This window comes from Lethenteron reissneri, chromosome 37 (assembly GCF_015708825.2).
Source record: "Lethenteron reissneri isolate LAM-NWPU_2019-01 chromosome 37, ASM1570882v1, whole genome shotgun sequence".
NCBI lineage: Eukaryota > Metazoa > Chordata > Hyperoartia > Petromyzontiformes > Petromyzontidae > Lethenteron > Lethenteron reissneri.
Window position 1 is genome coordinate 12,136,973 of NC_083815.1, and position 21,675 is coordinate 12,158,647.

Genomic DNA, 21,675 nt, shown 5'->3' on the forward strand with positions numbered 1-21,675 from the left:
AGGAACTGGGGCAAGGGTCACGGTAGACCTCATAGGGAGGCCCCCTCTGGTGGGTTCGAGAAGGGAGGTGCGGCCAGGGCGGAGCCAAGCCACGCCGAGGGGAATATAAGCAGTGGAGAGCGATACATCTAGGCTGTCGGTTCTGGGAGTGGACTCGTCTCATCATCGCTGTCGTCATCTTTGTCGCTGCCACCTTCACGCGATCATTGTGCGGCCGGACAGTAGTTGGTTGTCCCGGTCGACACAGTCAGTGCAATGCAAGGAGAGTCGTGTCAAGGCTGGTTGTATGGCAGCGTGGTCGAGAGAGCGGAGGCTGGAGTGGTGTAAACGGATTATCAAGAGAGACGGTGCCTCATGCAACTACCTCGTCTCCGACTGAGTGTGTTTGTCACACACCACACGCACATACACACCTCGAGGAAGGAGGACACTACATATATATGCGTGTTCAACCTCTTTCGTACCGTAAGTAGCCAACCACGCTAATTGGAGGTGCGGGCGAAGGACAACAAACTAAACAAATGGTAGTTCTAAAGAAGTTAGTTTTCAATACAGATGTCTTAAAAGTGCATAGCTCCAGTGGCTTCCTAATATCACAAGGGCGTTCCAGACGGCGGCAGAAGTGCATTTTAAGTTCTTAATACTGTAATAAGAGAGCGCCATCTCCTGCATTATTGTGGGGGTTACATTACACATCATACAGCCCACGGTTTATCGATAGTCGGGATTCTATCTGGGGTAAAGGTGAATGGGTGGATCTACCATGGAAACCTCTGGATCGTTCCCGAAGGTTCCAGGAGGAGCATGGCCAGAGGCGGGGCTTAGCCTCCGGGAAGTGAATATAAGCCGGGGGTACAGCAACGTTAGGGGTCGGTGTTTGAAGATCAAAGAGGAGCTCCCCATCGCTGCTGCCCCGCCATCTCCACCTACCACGTGGCGGCTCGATCTCTAGCCGCTCATTAGCGCGCCGCCAGCCAGCGGTGTGTTAGCGAGCGGAATGAGCGCCACGTGGCGCGGGGCAGCGCAGCCACGAGAGCGTGTCGAAATCCGCGGAGAGAGAGTGTGGCTGTACCGAAGATTTACTAATAAATACTTGAAGTTACTCACTGTATCGGAGCCACTCATTACAGTGGTGTCAGATAGTGGACTTTTCCTGATGGTGTTCTACTCAAGATGCGATGTCTAAACACCAGAAAAAGAAGAATCCACCTGCAGTGTCCTCCAATGACGACGAGACGGCGACTCAGCTCCTGCCGACCCCGGGTTCTGTGGTCCTGGTGATGGAGCCCACGACGGGTGCCGATGTCGCACCTGCGGCGGATGGCGCGACAAAGTCTTCCCACCAGCTTCGCCCTGACGATCCGTGGCGGAAGGTTGAGACGCAGCTGGGCGCTCTAACCACAGAGCTCCTCCACCTCGTCGCTCTCATCACGCCGATCGCCGCTGGAGGTAATCCGGTGGCGGACCGTCTGGGGGTGGACGAGCAAAGGACCAGTGACGGTGCCTCGAAGGGTCCCCCCTTGGATAATATGGCCGCCATCCCAGGCGGGGTGGTGACGGCCGCCATTTCACAGTTCCTGCCAAACACGCATGTCACGGCCGCCATTTTGAACACCGCCGAGGAGAGCGGTGCGTCGGCCTCCAGTTCGTCGCTGCCATGCGGGGATTTGCCGAGTATCGCGACACCCGCTGCGAAGGAAAGCGCCGATCGCTGTCGACGCCTACCCCAAGTGCTTGAGTTTGTGGCAGCTGGCGGTTATTGGAGTGCCTTTCGATGGCGCTTTGAAGCTGCCTACAAATCTGTCCGCTGGTCGGAGAAGGAGGCGCTCATTGCCTTGCCTACCATGCTAGACGATGATGCGTTGGCTGTTTTCCGTTCCCTTCCCCCGGAGAAGTAGAAGACGCTCAAAGAAGCTTTTGAGGAGATGGCGGAGGTCTACGAGCCGCCGGATGACAGAACAAGAACATTTCAGCACCGTAGGCGTGGGAGCTCGGGGTCGCCCCTCGCCTACAGAAGCGCTTTGATGGCCTTAACAGTTAATGCCTACCCCGACGTAAAACAGGAAATTTTGGATCCGCTGGTAATGGAACGCTAGGGAGATGGATGTTGTCCTTCCCACGTGCAGCCACGAAACGAAGACATCCTTGTGGGCCGCGTGTTTCCTTAACGCACATGAGAATTTGAAGCGGTGGGCACAGATGGCGGCGTGGACGGGGGACCCGGCTAGGGATGGTCAACCCATCGGCTGGTGTCCGTCTAAAGTGATTGTCATCCCCGACGAGGCGCAGTCAGCAGGTGACATCCCGGCTGCTGTCCCTCCGTGGAACCAGCGACATAAGGATGGTCGACGTCGCCAGAACGTCTACCGACCGCGCCGGGACAACGATTTGCTGCACCAGTGGCCTCCCGTCATGTGCTACAGGTGTGGCCGTGTGGGCCACTATTCCAGGGAGTGCCGTGCTCGTCCTGCATCGCCGTCCGGATTGCCGACCACGTCTCCTGCAGCCGACCGTCCGCCTTCACTTCCCTCCACACAGGCGAGTTGGCACATATCGGGCACCCGGGCACGTTCGCCATTTCACCCATCTCATGTCATCGGGATGGGTCCATCGCATTAGGACGGTTCGCGCGATGGCTCATACTCGGGTACCGTTGCTAAGGGGTGGCCGGCTTCGCAGACACAATGGAGGAAATTGGCTCGAAGGGTGGTTGCCGCGGCGGCGGGATCCTCGACGGTTACGGCCACTATTCAGGGTGTTGATGTCCGTGTCTTGGTTGATACGGGGGCATCTGCGACGATCATTTCAGATGTTATTTTTAAATTGTTATCAATCCCTGCGTCGTGCATTCGCCCTGTATACAATGTTTGTGTTGCAGCTAACGGGGGTAGTATGGGGATCATTGGTCAGGTTGACGCGTGTATCGCCATTGGGGGCATTCAGGCGTCGGGTCCCGTGTTAATCCCGCGTACGTTGGCCGTGCTGTGCTTGTTGGGCAGATTTTTTGGCAAGAATGCCGGTCAAGATTCTTGTGGACCAGGGTTGTCTTGAGCTGCCGTCGGGTCGTAGATTGCGGTTCTTGTTATCACCGCTTCCTCGACCGGCGTCCACCGAAACGGTTCAGGCTTTGGTTGATGCCACCTTTACAGTTCCGGCGGGTTCTCAAATGTTGATTTCCGCTTCGTTATCGCAAGAAAATCTGTTGCGATGTCGCGGTAAATGGTATCTTGTTGACGCCTTCTAATGCTGCTACACGAGGATTGATGTTGGTTTGTGCTCAGACCATTTTCAGAACTGCAGGTTTTGAATGGGGGACCTGGTGATGTTATTGTCCTCGCTCATGCCACCACCACTTTTACTAACCGTGAGGAGCGCACGTCAGCACAGGCGTTGTCGGTAAAAGGTGTCCATCGGACGATTGATGGATCGCCGATTGTGTGACGAGAACATGTCGCTGTGTCTGGCTCAGCGTGAAGATTTGCGGGTATTGTTTTCCGAAATTTCCGATGTTTTCAGCAAGAACGATTTCGACTTGGGTCGGACGTCCTTGTTGTCCCATCACATAGATACGGGTGACGCTAGCCCCATTCCCTTGAACCCACATCGCATGGGGCCGTCCGAGAAAAAGAGTGTGCGGCGTGCTGTCGATGATATGTTGGCCGCGGACATTATTTCGCCCTCCACTAGCCAGTGGGGTGCTACTGTTGTTTTGGTAAAAAATAATAGAATGGCAACCTCCGATTTTGTGTTCATTTTAGGTGGTTGAATAAGGTTTCCGTGGCGGACGCGTATCCAGCCACGGATGGATGAATCTTTGGATGCTTTGTCCGGAGCACGTTTTTTCTCGACCCTTGATCTATCTTCTAGGTTTTGGCAACTGCCCATCGATGAGTCTTTGAGGCAGAAGACTGCATTCCGAACACCGCAAGGCCTCTTTCAATTGAATTGTTTGCCGATGGGATTGAATGCTGCTCCTGCCACGTTCCAGAGACTCATGGAACTCGTCCTGGCTGGTCTACAATGGGACACTTGCTAAATTTATCTGAACAACGCTATTGTGTTCAGCTGGTCGTTTGATGACCACCTCCTCCGGCTGCACGCTGTTTTTGAGCGGATGCGCTCGGCCTAAAAAGTGTCACCTCTTGCAGACTTCCGTTCGGTATTTGGGCCACATTGTGAGTGCGGGCGGTATTTCCACCGATCCTACAAAGACAGCGTGTGTTCGTGACTGGCCGGTTCCTGCGAGTGTAGATGTGCAGAGCTTTGTCGGCTTCGCCTCCTATTATCGCCGGTTCATCCCTCGGTTCGCTTCCATTGCGAAACCATTGCATGCACTCATGGCTAAAATCAGCGCTTCCACTAGGGACTGGAGGAGGAGGCTGCGTTCAATACCCTGCGGGATCGGTTGTCTGAGGCGCCTAGTCTCGACTACACCGATTTTTCGTCCCCTTTCATCCTTGACACTGACGCCAGCAACACGGGCATCGGGGCTGTCCTGTCGCAGATGAAGGGGGGCGTGGAAAGCGTTGTTGCGTACGGTAGTCGGGTGTTCTCGCAGGCGGAAACCCGCTATTGCGTCACTCATCGGGAGTTGCTGGCGATCGTTCACTTTGTGAAACTTTTTCGGCCCGACTTATATGGCAGGAGGTTTGTTATCCGCACTGATCATGCGGCTCTCCAATATTCATTGAAAATCGAGCAGCCGGGCGGTCAGTTGGCATGCTGGTTGGAGTGCTTGCAGGAATTCACATTTGATGTCACCTACCGGAAGGGGACTCGTCACGCTACTTCTGACGCGTTGTCGCGGTTGCCACACGCGTCTCAATGTGCTTGCCGCTCCGGTATAAACCGCTGTACTCCTCATGATGAGTCTCGCCCTTTGGCTGTGTCCGCAGTTGAGACACTTCCGGACGAAACCGGGGTTCCTCCTGCCGATGGTGTGTTGCGCCTCACACGTTTGGTGTGGTTGCGCGAACAATTTTCAGTTGACTCTTTGACCTCCTTGCGGAAACGGGCTGTACCGTTCGCGGGTGATTCCGATTCTGTCAAGGAGGATCGGGTTTTGGTTAATGAGGGTTTGTTGATGTGAAAGGATGACATGTCGCGCCGGCGTCGATTGGTTGTGCCGGATTCTCTCCGCGCGGGGTTGATCCGCACATTGCATTGTGAAAACCTTTTCCATCTTGGCATTCAGAAAATGTTGCTCACCCTGCAGAGGGATTACTATTGGCCGGATATGACGTCTGACGTCACTAGTGCACTTGAATCGTGCACCGAGTGTGCCCGGAGGAAATCGCCCCGGCAGCGTTATGTTACGCCCTTGCAATCCATTTCTGTCATGCGCATTAATGAATTAGTTCCCCTTGATGTGTTGGGTCCGTTCCCTGTTACACCTCGCGTGAATAGATTTCTCCTTGTCGGCATTGAATATTTTTCTCGTTGGCCCGTAGCTTGGCCCCTGCCAGATCAATCGGCTTTATCCATCGTTGATGCTTTTGTGAATGGCTACGTGATGGATAAAGGGGCGTCGGAAAAGTTGCTCACTGATCAGGGTAGGAACTGTACTTCCAAGCTATTGAGTGACGTTTGCAGTGCCTTGGATACCAGGAGATTTATACGTCTCCCTACTATCCTCAGACGGACGGTATGGTTGAGTGCTTGAATCGTACCTTGTCCGTCATGCTGTGCCAAACGGTCAATGAGAGGCAGGTTAACTGGGATTTGCAGATACCCAGTGTCCTCTCTGCTTACTGAATGGCGCCTCATGCTTTTACGGGATACTCACCGTTCTTCCTCATGTATGGGAGGGAGAACGTGCCGCCCGTTGATGTTCAATTGGGTTCCCCGGTTATACTTCTTAAGTCGACTCTTCCTGACCATGTCCAAGAGTCCCTTAGTTGGGTTTCTTAGGCGCGGGAGGATGCCAGGTTGAATACCTCCAGGACCCAGGCTAGAAATGAACGATGTGCGCGGAGGTCAAAAGGGGACATGACATGGTCTGTTGGGGATGAGGCTTGGCTTCATTGCCCGCAGGTGCCCATTGGCACATCACCCAAGCTCCACAAACCATGGCAGGGTCTGGTGAAAATTATTGAGGTTTTGCGTACTCAGTGTGTTCATGTTCATCACGGCCGCCAGCGTTGATTTGTTCACCCGTCGCGATTGAAGCCGTTTGTTGCTCCCGCTGGGCCATCGTCATCTCCATTCCCGGGTACCCGGTGCCTGACGTGTCCAACCGGCCAGCCGCCCCTGTGCAAGGTGATCCTCCAAAGTTTATTTCTTTACCGCCCACAGCGCCCTTGAGTGAGACGGCGGGACCGGTGGACGCCGTTATCCCGCCATGCCCACCTACGTTGGATCCGGCTGTGTCGCCCTCTACTGGACCACTGTTTCCACCTGGCGGTGTTCCAGTGTTGATCCCGCCTCAGGCAGATGGGACGGCTACGCGGATACGCTCCAAGACGTCACGGTTTTCTTGAACGACTTTGATCTCCTCTCACAGGCGTGTCTGTTCCTGTTCTGCCTCACGGCAGGTGTGGGGGGGTGTGTAGACAGGAATTTCCTAGTTGGATGTTGAGTTTGGTCACGTGACCAGGAAGTCATGATTTGACAACCTCTCAGCCACGCAGCAGGGTATCAGCCATTAAACAGAGTATACAATGGTGGCATAATGAGCATCCCAGTCAAGACAGGTGCAACTGTTCATTGTGGGACTTTAAGAAGCAATGTCTGTAAGTTCGTGTATGTTCTTATAATACTGGGAATGCTGTTATGTTAGAATAGCCGTTATAATGCTGTAAATGCCTTTATAATGCTGTTAAATTGTTATGATAAATATGAGGCCTAGTTAACAACGAAGCCTGCCACTTGCCTTATGGTGAATGTTACTTGTAATTGAATAAGTCGAGTCAGACTTATATCCATTTAACCTTATTGCAATCTTTAGAGTAAGGATGACAAAATATCTCATCCACAGTTCAGTGTTGTGTTGTGCTGTACATTTAGGCTGCAGTATGATGATAACACAATGTGCCCTTACTTAACAGAGTAGCTAATTCTCTTGTATAGCTGTTCAGTACTAATGTGGGTGCCTGGTCCATCCAGGATCTATTGTCCATCCAGGATCTATTGTTGAGTTTCATGTTATGTAAGACAATGTTATGATGCTGTAGTGTTCATTCATTGTATTGATATTTCCAAGTATTAACAGATGCTGTATGTGCTGTTTTTCCATCAGTTTCACCTCGTTCAATTCATTAAATACGTTTGGAGTCGGATGTTCACCCTGGCTCTGAAGGTTTATTGAATGCGAGGTTATCTACTCGGATAGTGGTGCAACGCAACGCACAGTGAGTCGGAAACAGTTCCTCGTCCGCATTGTTGTTTTTTGTGTGTTGATTGTTGGGGCATTCCGTATTCTTCTTATTCCATTCTTGTTATGCTCAGTTACTGATGGCGCTCTGTATTACGCTTTATCCTTCCTTTTTTCATCGGGGTGGGGGGGGGGGGGTGATGTAATAAGAGAGCGCCATCTCCTGCATTATTGTGGGGGTTACATTACACACCATACAGCCCACGGCTTATCGATAGTCGGGATTCTATCTGGGGTAAAGGTGAATGGGCGGATCTACCAGGGAAGCCTCTGGAACGTTCCCGAAGGTTCCAGGAGGGCGTGGCCAGAGGCGGGGCTTAGCCTCCAGGGAGTGAATATAGTGAGGGAAAAAAGTATTATTTGATCCCTTGCTGATTTTGTACGTTTGCCCACTGACAAATAAATGATCAGTCTATAATTTTAATGGTAGGTTTATTTGAACAGTGAGAGACAGAATAACAACAACAAAATCCAGAAAAACGCATGTCAAAAATGTTATAAATTGATTTGAATTTTAATGAGGAAAATAAGTATTTGACCCCCTCTCAATCAGAAAGATTTCTGGCTCCCAGGTGTCTTTTATACAGGTAATAAGCTGAGATTAGGAGCACACTCTTAAAGGGAGTGCTCTTAATCTCAGCTTGTTACCTGTATAAAAGACACCTGTTCACAGAAGAAATCAATCAATCAGATTCCAAACTCTCCACCATGGCTAAGACCAAAGAGCTCTCCAAGAATGTCAGGGACAAGATTGTAGACCTACACAAGGCTAGAATGGGCTACAAGACCATCGCCAAGCAGCTTGGTGAGAAGGTGACAACAGTTGGTGTGATTATTCACAAATGGAAGAAACACAAAAGAACTGTCAATCTCCCTCGGCCTGGGGCTCCATGCAAGATCTCACCTCGTGGAGTTGCAATGATCATGAGAACGGTGAGGAATCAGCCCAGAACTACACGGGAGGATCTTGTCAATGAACTCAAGGCAGCTGGGACCATAGTCACCAAGAAAACAGTTGGTAACACACTACGCCGTGAAGGATTGAAATCCTGCAGCGCCCGCAAGGTCCCCCTGCTCAAGAAAGCACATATACATGCCCGTCTGAAGTTTGCCAATGAACATCTGAATGATTCAGAGGACAACTGGGTGAAAGTGTTGTGGTCAGATGAGACCAAAATGGAGCACTTTGGCATCAACTCAACTCGCCGTGTTTGGAGGAGGAGGAATGCTGCCTATGACCCCAAGAACACCATCCCCACCATCAAACATGGAGGTGGAAACATTATGCGTTGGGGGTGTTTTTCTGCTAAGGGGACAGGACAACTTCACCGCATCAAAGGGACGATGGACGGGGCCATGTACCGTCAAATCTTGGGTGAGAACCTCCTTCCCTCAGGGCATTGAAAATGGGTCGTGGATGGGTATTCCAGCAAGACAATGACCCAAAACACACGGCCAAGGCAACAAAGTAGTGGCTCAAGAAGAAGCACGTTAAGGTCCTGGAGTGGCTTAGCCAGTCTCCAGACCTTAATCTCATAGAAAATCTGTGGAGGGAGCTAAAGGTTCGAGTTGCCAAACGTCAGCCTCGAAACCTTAATGACTTGGAGAAGATCTGCAAAGAGTAGGACAAAATCCCTCCTGAGATGTTGCAAACCTGGTGGCCAACTACAAGAAACGTCTGACCTCTGTGATTGCCAACAAGGGTTTTACCACCAAGTACTAAGTCATGTTTTGCAGAGGGGTCAAATAACGTATTTCCCTCATTAAAATGCAAATAAATTAATAACATTTTTGACATGCGTTTTTCTGGATTTTTTTTGTTATTCTGTCTCTCACTGTTCAAATAAACCTACCATTAAAATTATAGACTGATTATTTCTTCGTCAGTGGGCAAATGTACAAAATCAGCAGCGGATCAAATACTTTTTTCCCTCACTGTAAGTCGGGGGTACAGCAACGTTAGGGGTCGGTGTTTGAAGATCGAAGAGGAGCTCCCCGTCGCTGCTGCCCCGCCATCTCCACCTGCCACGTGGCGGCTCGACCTCTAGCCGCTCACTAGCGCGCCGCCAGTCAGCGGTGTGTTAGCGAGCGGGGTGAACGGCACGTGGCGCGGGGCAGCGCAGCCATGAGAGCGGGTCAACATCCGCGGAGAGAGAGAGAGAGAGAGTGGCTGTACTAAAGATTTACTAATAAATACTTGAAGTTACTTACCGTGTCGGAGCCACTCACTACAATACTACCCACCTCAATTAAAGCAACCCATTGACCCTTTGCCTATTACGACTTCAAAAGTGCAGATTCTTTTTACCGGATGCATGACCCATTTGACCTTTGATATGAGCAGTTGTAGCCGATCACATAGCTGGCTCGAGGCACCTCATGGTAATTGAGTGTTTATATGTAATATAAGTATATTATAATCTAGGGCTGCCGGTTTAAATTGATCATCGGTGCAGAAAGTTGGAACCAGTAACCGTTTCTTATCTTCATATCTAATATAGATTTAAATGGCAGCACCTTTTCCCAAGGTGCTTAACAGCGATTATAAAATTGTACGCAAGATGATAGTGGTTGAGATAAAGAGTGGTGGAGTTAAATCTTAACTTAAAGCTTTCGTGACTGCAGGAATTCATATTCTTTGGGTCTTATGGTAAAGTCACGTAGATAGGTTCAAAGAAAATAACAAAAAAATAACAATAAAATTACGACGTTTCGATCACAACTCAAGCGATCGTCATCAAGAGTTGTGATCGAAACGTCGTAGTTTTTTGTTATTTTCTTTGAACCTATCTACGTGACTTTACCGAAAGACCCAGGGGGAATAGTGGTGGGGTTGCTGTTATTAAAAGTGATGGTGTAATTACGGAGACAGAACAGACCGGATTGGTTAAGGTATGGTTGGGAAAGTGATATGGAAAGTGATATTATCTTCACGTTCAATTTTGTTTAAAATTGTATTTGGCTGTCTGAAGCCGCAGGTTCTCGACCCCTGCCCTAGCCAAATGAAAATAAATGACAGATGCTTGCCAGAATTACAGAGCAAACTCACAATGTTTACAATTGAGTACACGTTATCTTGGTGATTAAAACAACAGGAATTTATCCAGAAATGCAAATATCTTTTTTTGTTGCTCTTAAATAGGGCGTGGTGATGTTATCACTGTGTGCTCACAAGTGAGAAGGACCCACGGGTGGTGAATGTATTATTTTAAACATATAGGCCGCTGTACGTGAGCTGTATCGTTCAGTTTCGTTCCGACAAACGGGGCACTACTTTTTATTTTGCTCAATATGTTCAACGTTAATAAAAGGTATCCAAGCAAAAAGTTCTCCACGCATTATCCTGCAGTTAATGAGAAAAGTGTAATTTATTGGCGCACTATATTGACTGCGTATTGAGACATATAAAACCTGTTGAGCTAGATTTTCAACCAATCAGCATCGAAAATGTAAGTAGGTCAGAGCCAAAATCAAGCCAATATCACTACGCACATGTAAACATGGAGGAGGACGTAAGCAGCGCAGCTTCATCTGATAGCGGCGATCAAGCTCGATTAACACAGGTATGTTTACTCACTTGAATTGAATGTTATGCAAGTTAATATATTGCCAACTGGGTTTATAATTTATTCTTCATATCTTTAATATAGGACGTTTTCGTTAGGCAGCTCAAATGAAATCAGATGAGAGCATTCTGACACACATTCGTGGGAAAGACTGCATTGCAATCGAGGTCCGATACCACAAATCCTGCTATCGAGATTACACAAGATTTCTCAGCAAAACTGAAAAACATATAGGTAGGTACAAAAAAATGTTTGTTCACAAATCTGTGGGGTCACTCCAATTACATTTACATATTTCGTGTGAATGCAATGTAATTCCATAATCAAATTATTTCTCTATAGAAGGTAGGGCTTTAAATATACATGTCCTATCTAATGCTCTGACTGGAACCTTCACTTAGCAACAGTGAGACGTATGCTGGCATGGTATTTTGCATATGACCGCCAAAATTATGCAAGGTACCTATCAGCATATTGGGTCGAGATGATCAATCTTCCAAAGACTCATCAACACTGCTATGAAGAAGTTACTGCAAAAGGAAACTGGACAGTACAGCGTAAGGATGCTAACAGGTTCTCATCCATAGCTTGTGACCAAGCAATAGAACAAACCTGCAACCGTGATTCAAAGACCAAAGGCGGCATAACTGGGATAACATTGAACAGAGGTGCCGTCCAGCGATGGATACTGTCTCATCCTGAACATTCTGCAATCACAAGGCAGTGTGAAATGATGGCTGGAATGCAACATGAAGAGAGGGGTCATAAAGAGTTGGATGCAACAAGAATTGCAAAAGATAATGCTGCTGTTATATCTTTGGTTTCAGCGGTTGAGTCTATGATCAATCCCTTCCTGCCTCGTGAAGATCTTGTATGTATTAGCTCTGGTGTTGTTGCTACAAAGACTGTCAGAGATGACATACAAAGTGCTTGTGATGAAGGTGAAACAGCTCTGAAAATTTTCATCCAAGATCGAGTCCAGTCATCAAAAACAGACTTCTTCTCTCCAATAAAGTGCTTGAAGCTTACTACGTTTGGGGATCAAATGAAGAAATCATCCAAGACAAAAGATGGAAATCAAGTCATTCTAAAAAATGACAGGAGACTCTTTGCACGACTGTTAGTGATAAGTCAATCCCGGTCTGTAAACTTGAAAGAGATTCTGACATATTCACTTGGCAATATCTCATCCCCGCTAGCAAGCACTGATGGTTCATTAGCCAAAACAAATAAGGCTGCTCTTCTAGCTTGTTTATAATCAAAGAACAAGGACTGTCATATAAACAAGACTGTTGGTGATAATGGTGCTCTACTGATAGATGGCATGGCATTGATCAGGAGTCTCAAGAATATACCAGACACATTCAGTGAGCTTGCTGATGATCTTCTTCAACTTATGATTAAGATGGGTAGAAAGTTCAGTTGTCCAAGGGTCGATTTTGTCATTTATCGCTAACCGGCAGTGAGCATCAAAAATGCTGAACGATCAAGACGTGCTGTTGCTGGACAACAATTACTGCAAATATACAGCATCAAGCAGAATTCTCCAAGTCAGTGGACCAAGTTTCTAGCCAGTGGTGAAAATAAAGAAGCCTTGACAGACTTTCTCTTTGAGACATGGAGAACTGTGCCTTTACAAGCAGCTGGAAAAGACATAGCTATCTTTGTGGCACACAGAAATGTATGTCATCAACTCACTCTTAAAGATGGCATTATGTCTGTCAAAGAGGTAGAATCTTTGACTTGTGACCATGAAGAAGCTGACACGAGGCTCCTACTTCATGCAAAACATGCCTGGAGTTAACTTTATAATAAGATAATCATCCAGAGTCCTGACACTGATGTTGCTATCATTTCACTTTCAATAATGGCTAAGCTTCCCTCAGCAAAGATGTACTTTCTGACAGGAACAAAAGACAGACAAAGAATGTTAGATCTCCAGGCTATTGGTTCTGCTTTGGGTCCTTCACTAACAGAGGCACTGATAGGACTACACACATTCACTGGCTGTGACTCAACTAGTTCCTTTTATGGGAAAGGAAAAGAGAAACCACTAAATATAGTGTCTGGAAATGCAGAGTACATCAGTGCATTTGTTGCTCTTGGGAGGCAATTTGAATGGACAGCACCACATTTGTGACCATAGAACGTTTTGTGTGTGAGCTGTATGGAGAAAAGGTATCAGATGTTAATTTGGCCAGATACAATAGGTTCTGTGTCCAGGCCTCTTTCGAACAGGCATTACCTCCAACAAAAGATGCACTTACAGAGCACTTCAAGCATGCTAACTACCAAGCTGCAATCCACAGGAGAGCATTGGATCCTTTTATAAATGCTCCCAGTCCAGACGGCTTTGGATGGATTGTCAAGGATGGTGATCTCATCATATCATGGATGACTAAAGATCCAGCTCCTCAACAGATTTTGGGGTCACTCTACTGTGGGTGTAAGTCTGGTACTTGTACAGGTGGAAGGTGCTCATGCCACAAGGCTGGCCTGGCCTGCACTGACCTATGCAAATGTGTTCATTGTGACAATGTGAGATTAACTGAGGATATTGATAGTGAGGACAGTGATCTTGATATTTAGTGATGTGTATATGATAATAAAATTAATGTAGGACATATATATTTAATACAAATCAATCAAAATTCAATCTTGTTTACAATAATCATTGCTGTGAATATGTACATGTAGTGCAGTTGCTGCTCATGTATGCGAATTGACAATTCACCATTAAATGTGTTATTTTGAAAAGTGCTTTTATTTATATTATATTTTGGCTTAATTCTATTTGTTATTCAGATTTTACCTCAAATATTACCTTTGAATTGGAACAACATAATGAGAAGTAATTGGGATGTTAATGCTACAGCAGAAGTTTTCTTGATAATCTTATCATGTTTACTGTGCATAGATAGCAACTTCAGGTATATCACACATTTCAAACTGGTTTATTTTGTACTTCAAGTGGTAATTCTGCATTTTTGGGTTTATATGATAAACAGGTTTAAAAGTGCAAAATTCCCTATGGTTTCCCTTTTTCAAAATGGGCACCTTTAGCATCATTTTTCTCAAAAACTGCAAGGTTGTGTGCAGATAACTTTTTCCTAAGGAATCTCTATATATTTCTGATGTTAGATATTAAAAAAGTAGGTAGTGCCCCACTTGGTGGAACGAAACCCTATTTCTAGGCCTCTTTTAGGCTACCGACAGCGGCTTAATAAACATTATGTTAATATGAAAAAATACACATAATCGGTTAGGTTAGTCACAGTTAATAAACGTACTGAGATCATTCGTTCTATTGAATAGTCGACGGTGTAGCATTAACGGTGTTTGTATTGTGTGCAGGGCACAGGTTGCCTGAGTTTTTGTGTTTATTTCAATATTGTGTTGTGTGCTTGGCACATGGTCGCGTCTGTTTTAAATAAGGTAAGGGTGTTTTGTGCATGGCATGTGGTGTGTGTTGTGTGCAAAATAGTACATGGTTAGTATTACAATTATCCTGTGTCAATTTCAATTAATTAACCATTGTTGCCGTCATGACTCAAAAAATGTGCTTCCATGCAGCACAACCTATAGATACCAGGAGGGTTGAAATTATCTTTATTCCAAACAATTTAAAATATTCTGTAATTAGTCTTGACCAGTAATTAGTTTGACACAAACCATCAACGTTATCAACATCTATTGAATTTCCTTGTTGGCAAGTATGTTCTGCAACTGCCGACAGTCGTGTTTTTGTGAGTATTTGATGTTCCTTTGGTGTTCTTTAAGTCGTGCTAATCTTTTGTCCGCACCTAGGAGCAAGTAATCGAGTAAACGCCTTCTGTTGAAAGCTTTGGTAGATCATCTTTAGTATCAGATATAAGTTTTCGTATTTCTTCACTGTGCCAAATCTCATTCGGGAATTTTTGTTTTTCCAAAAATCTAGCCAGCTTATCAGTTAGACCTCACCCAAACAGCGTTATTATGAATATTGGTCGCGAAAGCCTACGTGTTAAATGATTCATACAGTTGTTTGGTCAGATCGCGTGAGTAAAAATGGAAACCCCCCTCCACCCTACACAGCCGATTTATATAAAGTTGTCACGTGATGAACAAACATGTCGCTTTATTACTGCTTCAGCACCACCAGTACCGGTAGTTTTGGAAATACATTCACACAACTGTTGGATTTGATCAAAATGGTTTAAGTGATAAGTCGAACGTTCACAACATTGATCAGAGTATAGGAAAGCTAAATGTGACCTCCTGCCAGCGGGCATTTGACACTTAACGTGGCCTCGAAGTGCACCTAGCCTGGCACAAGTGGCATGGTGACGTCTTTGCCACTAAGTGGTGAACGGCGGTTGTTGTTTTTGAGTTCGATTCCCACTCACGGCCACCAACAACGGTGACAGCAATTATCTAAACCTGTTATGGCTCTCCACTAGGTCGACTCAGCCTCACATGAGTAGCCAGTGCAGTTTGCCGGCCCGCAAACAGCACTTGCCCAAACAGTCTGTTAAGGACATATGGGTAAAGTATGTATGTGTGCTGAACTTCTTTCGCTCCGTACGTAGCCAACCGTGCTAATCGGAGGTGCGGGGTAAGGATAACAAACCAAACACAAAAAGCATTCCTAAAGAAACGAGTTTTTAATTTTAGATGTTTTTAAAGTGCATAGCTCCAGTGGCTTCCTAATATCGGAAGAGCGTTCCAGACGGCCGCTGACCCCGCATCTGAAAGCGCCGGGCGGTGCGGTGACCGCCGTCTTTGATCGATGGCCGAGCCAAAAGCCGCTGCGCTAATTATCGCAGTTCGCGTGATTTATGGTTGATGCTCCTTGTTGACGAAATCAGCAGAGGTGTATTGTGGTTCATTTGTGTCAAGCGGACTGTGTGTGTGTAATGAACTTAGCCTTCGTCTTGTGTGCGTGTCTTTGAGGAAGTGCTCGAGTTGTCGTGCTTAGTGTGGTGGAAATCCCCGGCCCGAGGGCGGTGCAGGGCGAGTGGCGGGGGGAGTCAAATGCGCGCTGCTTGCTGTAGTGCGGCGGCAGGCTGAGCAGACTGAGCCCTGGCAACTTCCTCGTGTGAATCGAGCAGTTGTAGCCTGTTTTCAAAATACTGTACACTTTACACGCACGTAGAGTGTTTAGCACAGCCTGTCGAGTAGCATTTTTTACAAGACCCCTCGGTGGCTTCGTGTGAATAGCTGATGGATGAATTGTTTGTTTGCTTCGCCTGAAGGATATTAACAAGGTTGTGATTTGACGACACAAAGACAAAGCTCCCCCCTCCACCCCGTGTAGCCTCTAGCAGGCTGGAGGGGCAATTCCTGTCAGAATCGAGTAGCAGCAGCGCCTATGAAGGCCGGAACTGTGGCACACGAGGCGGGATGGGTGGCCAGCACTACGCAACTGGTGCTAGACACAATATGTATGTGGGTTTCACGCAATATTCTTAGTCTTGATATGTACGTCTTATGTGCAGGTGATGTGGAAGCAATGCTGTTATTTTTACGCTAAGGGACAGATGTGTAAAAGAGGGGAATTTGTCTCTTTCGAGTTCGCGTATATTCTTGACAACGACGCTAATTATTACGTTGTGGTAAATATATTTACCTTCATGTGTGTATTTTTACGTGTGTATATCGGCGGCGTTGAGTTTGTTTTAGTGTGTGCGTGTACATTCGCGTGTGTGGTTGGGTAAACTCTACAGTACACACTTCCTCATTCGTTTGATAATTTGAAAAACAACCGAACATCGTCACAGCTCCATGTTGAGTTTGGGAATCAATTCAGTGTGCAACAAGAGCTGCTTAATACAGCGTTCGTATTGTTTGATCATTTAATTTTATTTGTATTCTCCACTACGACGCTGGTTATTCTTTCGTCATGTACATACGTATGATTGTGTCATTTGGCATCGGCTCAAGCCATCACCCCACTACTTACTTTTTTAAACCACTCGATTAATTAAACTCGCACTGTCAATTACCCAACGTCTACCCTGATTACTATAGCAATCGCCACCACTCACTCATCGCTTATTAAAACTTGATCCTCAGTATTTGAACAGAACCTTCGTTTTACGATGGCACAGACTGTAGTTTCGTTTTGAATGCGCGCGCACACAATGGTTGACTCACTTCGGTCCGCGAAGGCAGCTGACAGTCAAACCCTGGATCTCGATGCGGTGTCTCTCCTTCCGTGTGATGTGTGTTTGTGTGATGTGTTTGTGTTTAGATGTCTTTGTATTATCGTGTGCTAGTACTAGATCTCTAATTCACTGATTTAGTTGAATAAAAGGCTCCTTGAAAGTCGAGGAACACCTGCACTCACAAATCGGGTTGTGAAACTGCTCACTTGTCCCAGCGCACAACGCTAGAGGGGCGGAGTTTACATTTTGATTAGGGACCGTGGTCTCGACTTCCAGAGCATGTCATTTGTATGTTCATAAACACATAATGCAGAACTTCATTCTGTCCCTCCACATACAAATAAGCTTGCTTCCACTGGTTTTAACAATGTCGTTGCTTTCTTTGTGTCTCATTTTCAACATCGCATGCATTATTTATGAAAATATTTTACCTTTATAATTCCTTGAAAGCGTAAACATCTCGTTACAGATTGTCGGGGGGGGGGGGGGCAGTGCTGAAAGGGGGTTCAGATTGTCAAGTGACACAGACATAGCAAACACGAAATATGACGTATACACAAACATTTTAGAATGTATGACTCAAACAGTAAACATTACACAGTCTATAATATAGTGTCAAAAACACGAACAAGACAGCCAAAGTGCTGCGCGGGAATGTAAAACTAGAATGTTATTTATTATATTATAGAATCTATATATAAAAGGGAAATTTGTGAATGTATGTTCAAAATGTTTAGCGCACTTCCCGACATGCAACAAACTTGAAATTTGCCATGTGGTTACTTTCCAGACTGTACACCATGCAAAAATTAAAAAAATATACTTTTTTGGAGAGGGCGGGGGCGCAATAATGCATATATGTTGCACGCAAGTGAGCGGTGACGTCACATAGCTGTCATGTCACCCGCATGTAGCAGCGTGACGCAGTGTGCCTGCTGACGTCACCCCCCCAACCCTCCGCGGAGGCCGTGTATCCCGCACAAATGCGCGGCTGGGGGAGGGAAATAGGTTGCTTTTTCAGTATAAATATACCAAGTCTACAGCTGATGTTTATCACGGCGGACACTATTAAAAAAAAGTTGCGGATCAACCCATACACGTACAGTGAGGGAAAATAAGTATTTGATCCCCTGCTGATTTTGTACGTTTGCCCACTGACAAAGAAATGATCAGTCTATAATTTTAATGGTAGGTTTATTTGAACAGTGAGAGAGAATAACAACAACAAAATCCAGAAAAAACACATGTCAAAAATGTTATCAATTGATTTGCATTTTAATGAGGGAAATAAGTATTTGACCCCTCTGCAAAACATGACTTAGTACTTGGTGGAAAAACCCTTGTTCACAATCACAGAGGTCGGACGTTTCTTGTAGTTGGCCACCAGGTTTGCACACATCTCTGGAGGGATTTTGTCCCACTCCTCTTTGCAGATCTTCTCCAAGTCATTAAGGTTTCGAGACTGACGACGTTTGGCAACTCGAACCTTCAGCTCCCTCCACAGATTTTCTATGGGATTAAGGTCTGGAGACTGGCTAGGCCACTCCAGGACCTTAATGTGCTTCTTCTTGAGCCACTCCTTTGTTGCCTTGGCCGTGTGTTTTGGGTCATTGTCATGCTGGAATACCCATCCACGACCCATTTTCAATGCCCTGGCTGAGGGAAGGATGTTCTCACTCAAGATTTGACGGTACATGGCCCCGTCCATCGTCCCTTTGATGCGGTGAAGTTGTCCTGTCCCCTTAGCAGAAAAACACGCCCAAAGCATAATGTTTCCACCTCCATGTTTGACGGTGGGGATGGTGTTCTTGGGGTCATAGGCAGCATTCCTCCTCCTCCAAACACGGCGAGTTGAGTTGATGCCAAAGAGCTCCATTTTGGTCTCATCTGACCACAACACTTTCACCCAGTTGTCCTCTGAATCATTCAGATGTTCATTGGCAAACTTCAGACGGACATGTATATTTGCTTTCTTGAGCAGGGGGACCTTGCGGGCGCTGCAGGATTTCAGTCCTTCACGGAGTAGTGTGTTACCAACTGTTTTCTTGGTGACTATGGTCCCAGCTGCCTTGAGATCATTGACTAGATCCTCCCGTGTAGTTCTGGGCTGATTCCTCACTGTTCTCACCTTCTCACCAAGCTGCTTGGCGATGGTCTTGTAGCCCATTCCAGCCTTGTTTAGGTCTACAATCTTGTCCCTGACATTCTTGGAGAGCTCTTTGGTCTTGGCCATGGTGGAGAATTTGGAATCGGATTGATTGATTTCTTCTGTGAACAGGTGTCTTTTATACTCCCTTGGAGTGTGCTCCTAATCTCAGCTCGTTACCTGTATAAAAGACACCTGAGAGGCAGAAATCTTTCTGATTGAGAGGGGGTCAAATACTTATTTCCCTCATTAAAATGCAAATCAATTTATAACATTTTTGACATGCCTTTTTCTGGATTTATGTTGTTCTTATTCTGTCTCTCACCGTTCAAATAAACCTACCATTAAAATTATAGACTGATAATTTCTTTGTTAGTGGGCAAACGTACAAAATCAGCAGGGGATCAAATACTTTTTTCCCTCACTGTACATATTAACATTCATTGACATTTTCGAGAGATTGTTAAGTAGTTTTTGTGTTGATCACTCGTGGAAGCCAGCCTTTGCCTCCAAATCAGTACCATGCAGACGGCTTTATTGCCATTAATGATTGATTACATTTTATGCCATTGGTAATTAGATTATGTGGGATACTGTTCTATGTTATTCAAATTAGAAAACAGATTGATTAGATCAGTAGAATGTTTCGTACTGTAGTACAGTATTATATCATCACCATCCAGGTGAGTGTTGGAAATGTATGTGTGGAGGCTGCTCGCCTCTGTCTCCATCGTCCCCTCCGTATCATTACCCCCTTGCTGTCTGGTGGGGTCCGGACTTTCGTCCCCCATCTGCTCCCTATCCTGTACCCCCGTGAGTGCTGCGGATCGTGTGTGCATGCTCCCCCTGCGCTGATGTTGGCCGCGGAGCGCAAGTTGCCGCCGCCGTGCGCGCGAGATAAACAGCACAACAATGCGCAGCCGATTACGCGCTCGAGCCGCGGGGTTGGGGGTCAGGGGCCCACCACCGCGCCGCACTTACGCAAGTAACGAGCACACGCACGATCGCACAAAGCTAACAGCTTCAATGCGCACAGCGGTTTCGCACACGCGAGCGGGGCACACGCCGACACAACGACTCGTCCCCTCCCGCACTCGCACGTGCACGTCAACACAAGTATCTTACAAGGACGATTCTCCTCTCACACGGCTGCGTAGGCACGCAAACACACAAAAGCGCTCTCCCTCCTCCTCCTCTCGCTCCCCCCGGCCGTGCGATCACAGCGCGCTCCGGCGCCGCGGCTCGCGGGTTCACCGTGTGCGGCTTGCGGGTTTTACCGAGCGCGGCGTGCACACACGCGAGCGACGCCCACGCTCGAGCGAGAGCACGTAAAACCCCCCTCTTGCGCGGCCGCGCGTTTATACAAATACACTGTGCGCTCCCCGGGCGTCAACACACACACCTCCGTACCCGCACAATCGTACAGAGACCACGGCCTTTACGCATACAACGACCACACACCCGCGAATGCAGCGCACGCTAATACCACGTGCAAAAATACCCAACAACACGGTTTTATTACTATGCTCGAGATTTTATTAGCCCTTGTTAACCAACCGAGCCACCCGTGTGTGTGTGCGGGCCAGCGAGGCGCTTCTAACCCACACTCTGGTGGCGTGCAGCCCTATTCTATGCTGCGCTCTCTGTTAAACTGCCTCCCTCTCGTCCTTACCCCGAACTAACCCTTCTCCTACGGATCCTACTCTCCGCTCTGAGGTGTTTTAAGGCGCGTAATACGATACCGTCTGTAGTCCTTGGTGGCCTTGCGGCACTCAGATCGTCCTGCAGACAATCTCGCGGTTCGCCCGATGACTCCCTCGTCGTTGACCCCGTGTCACTACTCCAGAAGAAGAGAGACCTCCCCTACTCTGCCCTCCGTCCTTTATGCTATTCCCAACCGCCTTGGTCTCTCGACCAATCCTGAGCCTAGGATTTCCCGCCCTTTTGACCTTTGGTCCTGATCCCAGCTATCCGCCTTGCTGACCCGTGTTTGTGTTTGTATGCCTTTCTAACTGCGGGGCTCTCTGAGCTCGCCGTGGTCGTGCGATCTCAAATCCGCCCACGGCGCCGCAGTGTTACTTGGCCTGGGAAGGGTCCTGTCCAATTCCCTGGCCCTGAGAAACCGTGGGGTAACCCCCCCGAGGGGGCCCTCGGGTGAAAACTCAGGGTAGGTGACCCGACCACGAGGCCCTACGTGGGTGCGGGTGCGTGCTTATGTGGGGGGGGGGGGTGATGGGGGGGGAAGTGCGGTGGGGGAAGCCGGGCGGCTCCCTGGCTCGGCAGAGCGGTCCCGTCGCTGTGGCACCACATATGTCTTTTGTGTGCCAATTAATTATGAGATTAAACACCAACACGGCCCCCAGTGTAGGGCGCTGGGGAGCACGTATTGTTATTTCCATGGATTGTGAGTCGGCACCATTGATCGAGACAAATTATATTCTTTCA

The 21,675-nt window shown here is 47.3% G+C and overlaps 1 protein-coding gene across 5 annotated transcripts in view; it reads right to left on the reverse strand.

Moving 5' to 3' along the window:
- Window positions 1-21,437, reverse strand: part of LOC133351411 (uncharacterized) — a 69,264-nt gene extending 47,827 nt beyond the window's left edge. For 4 of the 5 annotated variants that reach the window (XR_009756178.1, XR_009756177.1, XM_061566594.1 and 1 more), the window contains exon 1: window positions 17,074-17,291. The gene's annotated coding sequence lies outside the window, so the exon portion shown is untranslated. Of the gene's footprint in view, window positions 1-17,073; window positions 17,292-20,972 lie in introns of those variants that run through there. The other variant, XM_061566592.1, reaches the window with a different exon arrangement.
- Window positions 21,438-21,675: the final 238 nt, after the last annotated feature.